This window comes from Maylandia zebra, linkage group LG13, assembly GCF_041146795.1.
Source record: "Maylandia zebra isolate NMK-2024a linkage group LG13, Mzebra_GT3a, whole genome shotgun sequence".
Lineage (NCBI taxonomy): Eukaryota > Metazoa > Chordata > Actinopteri > Cichliformes > Cichlidae > Maylandia > Maylandia zebra.
In genome coordinates this window covers 10,508,259-10,516,488 of record NC_135179.1, presented here as the reverse complement: position 1 = coordinate 10,516,488, position 8,230 = coordinate 10,508,259, and the positions used below count along the sequence as shown (strand labels likewise).

At 39.8% G+C, this 8,230-nt stretch overlaps 1 long non-coding RNA gene across 1 annotated transcript; it reads left to right on the top strand.

Moving 5' to 3' along the window:
- The first annotated feature begins 4,303 nt into the window (after positions 1–4,303).
- LOC143421776 (uncharacterized) lies at positions 4,304–6,669 on the top strand. Its single transcript, XR_013101346.1, has 3 exons — positions 4,304–4,782; positions 4,935–4,967; positions 5,069–6,669. It is a non-coding gene; the product is annotated as an uncharacterized LOC143421776 (long non-coding RNA).
- The last annotated feature ends 1,561 nt before the right edge of the window (positions 6,670–8,230 follow it).

Below are 8,230 nucleotides of genomic sequence, written 5' to 3'. Positions count from 1 at the left end.
ATAACAAAAAGCTCACAATTGTGCAGTCAAAATGTAAACTAATAGACGCTGAGCATAATAACAAAGAGACAGATTTCACAGCTGCACCACCTCTCTGAACAGGTGCCATTTGTGGTCCTTATACACACACAGTACGTATCACTCCGCGAGGCGGCTCCTCTGTAGCCGTAATTCTCCGACAATCCATCAAGCGGTGCACCTCCGTAGCTTAGCAAAGTCATATTAAAACATTTTTTGACAGATTGCTGAGCGCTGTGTACCACATAAAATCGGTTCGCGGTCAGTAAGCACAACCAGAATTCATACATAAGGTGCACTGTCGATTTTTGAGAAAAGGAAAGGATTTTAGGCCGTGCAGCCCCTCTGGGCTGCATGTCTTTAGCGCGGTTAGCTCGCTAACACGTTGACGCCATCCAGCCCCACGCACGGTAACTCGCTAACGGAGATTTTCCGCTTTCATCTTGTCATTGCCTGCAGGTGAAGCTATGGGGGAGGGGGAATTGTGTTCAGTGCAGGAGAGGCGAGGCCGAGTAACGTTGCGTAGAGACAAAAGTGGACGAAAGAGAGGCAAACCTGCGGCTCCACAAGTATAATTATAACGTAACATAGACTATATCGATATAAACGATATTGTCACATCTTATATCTCGTATGAAAATATATAGATATTTTTAAAAAACTCGATATATCGCCCAGCCCTACTCTCATCCCACACCAGATCCCTGAGAGACCATGGCAGGCAGTGGCCTCAGATCTCTTCACATGGCGTGGACGGGACTACTTGGTAGTTGTGGACTATTACAGCCGCTACTTTGAGGTCGAAAGGCTATTCTGTACCACTGCAGGGTCCGTCATCAAAAAGCTCAAGGCCATATTCGCCAGACATGGTATACCAGAGAAGCTTATCTCAGATAACGGCCCACAGTACAGCTCTCGAGAGTTTAAGGATTTTGCAGTCACATGGGACTTTGTCCACACGACCTCAAGTCTTTTGTACCCGCAAAGCAACGGCCTTGCCGAAAGAACAGTCAAAACGGCCAAATCAGTTCTGGATAAAGCTCATGCTCAGGGAGTAGATCCCTACCTGTCCCTATTGGAGCAAAGGAACACGCCAGTCGATGGCTTCAGGTCACCCGCGCAGCTCCTCATGAGTCGACGTCTACGCTCAGTGCTTCCCATTACCAGATGCCACCTGGTACCTCGCATCATAGGCCCGACGGTTGTGCAAAAAACACGGATGGAAAGACAAGAGCATCAGAGGCGTTACTATAATCGCAGCGCCACACCACTACCGAGGCTGCAGCAGGGGGACCACATTCGCTTTCAGCACGAGTCCGGAGCCTGGAAACCGGCTGTCATCATCCGACCTGCAGAAACTGCCCGCTCTTTCGTGATCCGCACTGGTGAGGGACAGACTATACGGCGTAACCGACGGCATCTGAGAGGCGCCAAGGCGTCACCGGCACCTTCAACACCAACATCCGATCTGGTCACCCAGCCAGATAGTACAGCTCAGCAACAAGCAGAGCCCCTGTCGCCATCTAGAGACACTAAAACACCAACCATGGACACTAGCCCTGCACTGACCACCAGATCAGGACGAGTGGTCAAACCGAGGGTTATTCTTGACCTGTGATTGTAAAGGGTGTAGGCGGATCGCTGCCCTAAAATAAAAAAAAAAAAAAAAAAAATGGAAACATGTCAAATGTCCATGTACTAATGAGTGCATATCCCGCATTGCATTGTTGGTGTTAGTTTTATGCCCAGTAATTTTACACATGGCAGTGTTGAAAAATTGTTCCTTATCCTCATGTTCAGGATGTTCTATTTTGAAATGTATACCAGCTGTGTCACTGGCGGACATTTAAAAAAAAAAAAGGGAGATGTTGTATTGCTTATAATGTTTGCACTCCGTGCTTCCTGTCCCTTGTGGTCCACCGTAGTGGCAACGGGGAGTGTTTGTTTTCACGAAAGTGGGTGTGTTTTATGTTGAACTGAACGAGCGGCAATAAAGAGAATGGTGGCTCACGAAGCAGATTATGAACACTTATTCATAAGTTTGAGGTAGAACATTACAGTTAGCATAGTCTGTCTGTGTCTTTTCTGAGAAAAAACATTTTAGAGTTGGTTGTTATATACAGTCTGTATAAGTGTGGTTAATCTAATAAACATTTGTAAGGAGATGGCAGTTACTGTGAATGTACCGCAGGTGAATAGTAATAAACAGTCAGACAATGACTCTGACAATCTCATTCAATCTTGCAGACTGAATGCACCTTCTGTGGAAAGTGGTACCACACAGTGTGTGTGGACTTCCCTGTGCAGAAGGCGACTACACATGTTGTGGGTGCTAAATAAACAGTAAAAAGTGATCCCTGTTGTCTTTGCTTACTGATTGTTTTTAGTGTTGACAATCCACATTGCTGCCATTGCATCTTTCAACATGTTTGTGGGTAGATTTGGATGTACCAGGGGTAAGTGCAGCCACTCAGCCTCTACTCAATGTCATCATAGCAGCAGGTGAAGATGTGTCACAGGTTAATCTAGTAGTGGGCTATGGTATTTGGCCACAGGTGGCAGCAGTGGACTGACCTCCATTTGAAACTGCTCTAGCTGCTGTGTGATAGTGGATCTGCTACAAATTGAAGATCATAGGCAAGTTTTGGAAATGAACCCTTGTATTATGTTGAAGAACAAAAAAATGACATTGATTTTGTTGCGGGTCATTTAGATCCGTACTGTGTAAATCCACTCAGAATTGTTCAAAAAATGCAATGAAACAATAGCAACTTTATTTCCCATCAGATAAACATGTAGAACACAGACATACAACAGTTAGACTTTCCATAACTATTTTAGGAACAATTTGGTTTTTCGTTCTTACAAACACATTTCTTTTGAACTTGCCCAACGTTCTCAGTTTTTCCAATGCTCAACATTTTCAATTTTGTCCACATGATGGACAGAATGTAACTGTGTGCTTTCTGCAGATGTGCTTCTTGCATTTCTCACAATACGTGCTTGTTTTAAAACAGGAATCTTCCTAACTAAGATTTAAAACAAAAGATTGCGTCTCCTCCAGTCTCACAAACAGATGACAAACCAAGCGACACACCTGAGTCACTGACTTTATATATAACTACCAACTCTCCAGCCATGTTGATGAATTGCCTATATTGGCTGGAAATATTAATTTCCAGGGAAAGGACACAGGCAGATGATGCTTACAGGATGTGATGTGACAACACTAATTAAATATTGATTTGTCATATTTGTCCAAGGTGTATTTCATTGTTATGGGAAAAGAGATAATTAAAATCATGATGACCAATTGGAGTGGTGATTTCTATGACTTTGTGTATATAATTTGGAATTTTGTACAAATGTAGGCCAATAAGGAATATATGATATCATTTCATTCATTTCAAAGGTTTATTTGCATGATTCACAAACAGACACAATTGAAAGGTACAAATGTGTTGTGCAAGAAACGAAATCAAACGTGGTGCAGATATGTGTCACAGGTTGATCTGGCTGTAGGCTGTGGCACTTGGCCAGAGGTGGCGCTGGTTGACTCGAGTCCATGTTAGTGCACACAAAGTAAACTGCTCGCTTTAGTTGTGAAGCAAAAATGCTGAAACCGGAGAAATAAAACGTGCGAGGGGAATGATAACGACGACAAGAGTCTCCCGATCGTTTACTCTTGCTGTCCTGTGAACAACATCGGCGTGGTGTTAATTGTTTGCTGTTTTCGCCATCGCGTCGCGAATGAGGATATCACCAGGTAAACTCGCCACATTTTAAACATTTTGTTGTTCAACAGCATCAAGACTGACGGAGTGTGTTTGAGATAACCTCACAAGTGTCACAGATGACACATTTGGCGTTTTTTTGCTGGTTTGTCGGTAGCAGCTCCTGAAACGCAAGACTGCCACACATCTGTTCGACCAACGCCAGTTGATCTAAACGCCAGTAGATCTAAACGCCAGTAGATCTGGAACACCGGGGGTTGGGTCAGGCAAAATTGCAGTAGCGTCCCTGATCATTTTACAAACATAAATGAAGAGAATCTGGACTAAAAGGCCTAGACTTATGGTTGTGTGCTGAATCTATGAATCAAACTATCACCTGGAAACATAATTAACTGGTCCATAGCTGTGAAACTGGACATGAGTTCTTGATTCTATGGAGATTAACAGTAATCCAGAATTTTACAAATTTGTCCTGGGACATCGTGTAAATGTTGTCCCTGGGACATCGTGTGATAGCTTGTTAATAATGGAATGAAAATTTTTGATTGTTATTAACTTGTGAAAAAGAAGTGTAACAAATCCACATGTTATGTTCTTACACCCTTACAGAAACTGTGACTCCTTCACAATGTCAGGTAAATGTCAACTCATGTTGAATAATCAACCAATCAAGCCTTTTATTATCACATGCAATGTTACACGTACAACTGCAATGAAAATTTCACCCCCTTCTGACCATACATATATTGCTTAAACATCACATTGGAAAGACAGGTCGGAAACAGTTAGGAAGGTCAGAAAACAATTTAATTAATAGATGAGGGGAGAGGAGGAGAAAAAAGAACTACAACCAGACAAAGCTCCTAGAAGACTGAAATGGATGATGGTTGCAGCATGCAAAAAGAAAATGATATCTGTTGACTACAGCATATGCTTTCTCACAGATTACTTTGTGGGAGTAGCTGGACCAAACTCTATTGGTATTTCAAGTTTGAAATCCCTGTTTGACCAGACAAACATTTCAGATGAGGTACCTCTTGACATAAAAATCCTTTTATGTTGTCATAAAACTAATGTTAAATTCTGCTTTAAATACACTTTATTGTACAATTTACTTAATGAATCGTATTCCTTAGTTCTGTTTTTATTTATATGTATTTATTTATTTATTTGTTTTATAAGATAATCGATGGCCTAATCTATTTGCAGTGTGAGGTATGTTGAAAAGCTGGTTTGATCATAATGACATTTACATTGACGTTTATGTTTTTTGTAATGTATTTGAAAACATAGGTGTATTTATGTTATTTTTATAGAATTTCCCTCACATTTATCCAATACCAAGCCAAATCACTGGAAAAATTTTGGATGGGTCCACAAGAGCACAAAGGGCATACTTTTTGAAGGTATGACTTGGACTGTGGTAACTATGTTCTTATCACAAAGGGTTTATAAGTTGCCACTATAAACAAACAGCATTTTCCAAAATTGAAGCCTTGTCAGAAGAACCTGAAAAATACCTTTCTGAAACCTTTTCTGTGTAAAGACTTGCTCAAAAGCAATGCACACAGATTAAAACATTTCTGTCTTGGCCAACTGATAAAGAACACCAAAAATTGAGTGGTACGTGTTGAGTCTGTGGTCTTGATTTGTTTCGTACACACTATAGAACTTAAAGTAAACAAAAAATGACACTTTCTATATGTTTGTGTATCTGCAGAATTAATTACAAGTCTCACCTGAGACTCTCACCTTTTTACCTAATTTTTGTTTCTGAGAAAAATGAGAGCCGCATATGAGGACATTCATTTGAAATTTGAATAGAACAGTTGCAGTATAATGTCCTCGTAACTGTATATCAGGCACTTGTTGATCAAGATTAGGTATTTTGGTCTAAATAACCCAAAATGTGATGTCCACATATGTGGACGCCAGGCTGGAGTAAAGTGTTAGAGCTATTTATACCTATGTAAACTTTTATACACTGGGTAATGTCCACAGTTTATTTGTTTATTTATTTATTTGGTTGAATTCAACATATTTTATTTAAGTAATTGAGTTTGAACACAGAAAAAACTGAATCAAATAATCATAAAATCAAATCACTTGCACTATACTGAAGTCTAATCTACTCTGAGCTAATGCCGGTTTACAACACTAATGATCGGGTGAAGGAGAGAGATGAGGGTGTGCACGGCCACTGGTGCTCTTATCCCCGTTCTGTGTGATACAATCCAACAGGAAAGCAGTCAAACCCTTGGACATTAGCCAAGTTAACATTCACAAATATACACACACAGAGGAACTCTGAGCCCCAATGTCAGCATTAGCACAAACATGCCACTTCATACCAAATCTCAGTGTGAGGTCAGGTATTAGTCTCATTCCATTATTCTGGCTATATTTTCTTACTCATCGTTACTATTAAACTTACACTTAAGACTAACTATTAACAAAATTACACCCCGATAACTCTATTATTACACTTTGTATTTAATCATAAAAAGGCTGGATGTTGAAACGTTTTACTTCTATTTTGTATGAGCCAGGGGTTCTCAACAGCTGATACTCTATGTCCAAAAAGTGACAGGTACTGTTTTATGTAGCAAAAAACTTAAGAGCGCATATTTTATAAATAATACCAACAATTACAAATGCAGACCTTTAATAGTAATAAGTAATCCTTTATTTATAATACATAGCAATATAAAAGTAGCAACATATGAAAATATTACAATGGGCACAGATGAATTTGTATCAAAAACAGCAACCAAGCCAAAGTAATGAATAACACACATAAATAACAACTGCTTGAGAGAGCAAACAATTTCTTTTCATCTGTTCCTTGGCAGAAAGTTAAGACAGCTATTCAGCTTTAGGTTTCAATAAACAGAAGTAATGGATGCAGTCCCTTTGAAATGTCTACAAAAAATTCTACTTGTGCATATACTTAGCTTTAACTCTTCTCTTTTTTGTTTTGTATTCCAAAAGGTTTTCATTTTCTCCACAGGATGTCTCTCTTTCAGTGGTTATCGACTGTTCACATTCATTTTCACAGACTGTTGGAATGTCGATGCTGGCCGAACGTTTCTTGCTAGAATGCAATGGCCTAATTTTGCGTGCATTATCTGTCGTCTTTATTTCGTACTGGCATATACTTTTGCCTACTTCTTGTTTTGTTTTTAAGACATTTGTATGCAGTTCATCTATCATTGCAGTAATACCCTCTGGAATGAATGCCCACTGTTTAACTGTGTCTAAAACAGCATTTAGTTTTCCAACTGCATCTTCTGTGCATTTTTTGTCTGTGCTTTCAACTACAGGAGTGTCATTCAAAGTTGATAGAGGACTTTTACACAATGTCCCTGGGACAACATTTACACGATGTCCCAGGGACAACATTTACACAATGTCCCTGGGACAACATTTACACAATGTCCCTGGGACAACATTTACACAATGTCCCTGGGACAACATTTACACGATGTCCCAGGACAAATTTGTAAATTTCTGGATTACTGTTAATCTCCATAGAATCAAGAACTCATGTCCTGTTTCACAGCTATGGACCAGTTAATTATGTTTCCAGGTGATAGTTTGATTCATAGATTCAGCACACAACCATAAGTCTAGGCCTTTTAGTCCAGATTCTCTTCACTTATGTTTGTAAAATGATCAGGAAAGCTACTGCAATTTTGCCCGACATTGTTATGACAGCTATATTCACCTGTACATTTATTATATATCATAATATATTGACGGGAGAGCTATATTCACCTGTACTTTCATAATAAATCATAATACATTGACACGCAATTCTCTGTCTGGAGAACACTGGTTCGCAAGTAGCCTATCACTAGCAAACAAACAGCTATCCATTTCAAGGAAAACATATGTATTATGCTTACCGTTTATTAAAGAAAAGTATCCTGAGAGGAATTGAAATTGCTGGATCGGCAGACAAAAGGTTGAAATTGCTGGATCGGCGGACAAAAGGCGGTTTCTCGAATTTGTTTTTTTAAGGCGGGTATTTTTCGAAGTCGCAAAAGTATGACGTCACAAGAAGGTGATTGGTTACTTGTAATGTGGACCCTGGAACAACATTAATTATGATGATGTGGGAACAACGGCAACACGAGGATATCAGATCGTCCAAATAGAGACACACCAAAGAGTCACAAGATAAATTTGAATCCTGTCTTTGAGATCTTTTGATTGAATTCTTAAATGCAAGAAATTCCTAACAATAATACTAAACCTTCCACCTATCAAACTTTCTTCTACTTGGCTGTCCCTCAAAGCTGAGAGTTGAACAGCAGGTGGGTGGAGCTGCTGTTTCTGAAATAACAATATTAGGCGTTGCAGGGATTCACATATATTGACTATGTGCACATTAGCATATGCTACTTCCGGTGCGGAAACTCCTGTGGGGAGCTTTGTTTCTGGTGTCCTATTAGCGCCTGGTTTACGGTCCAAAA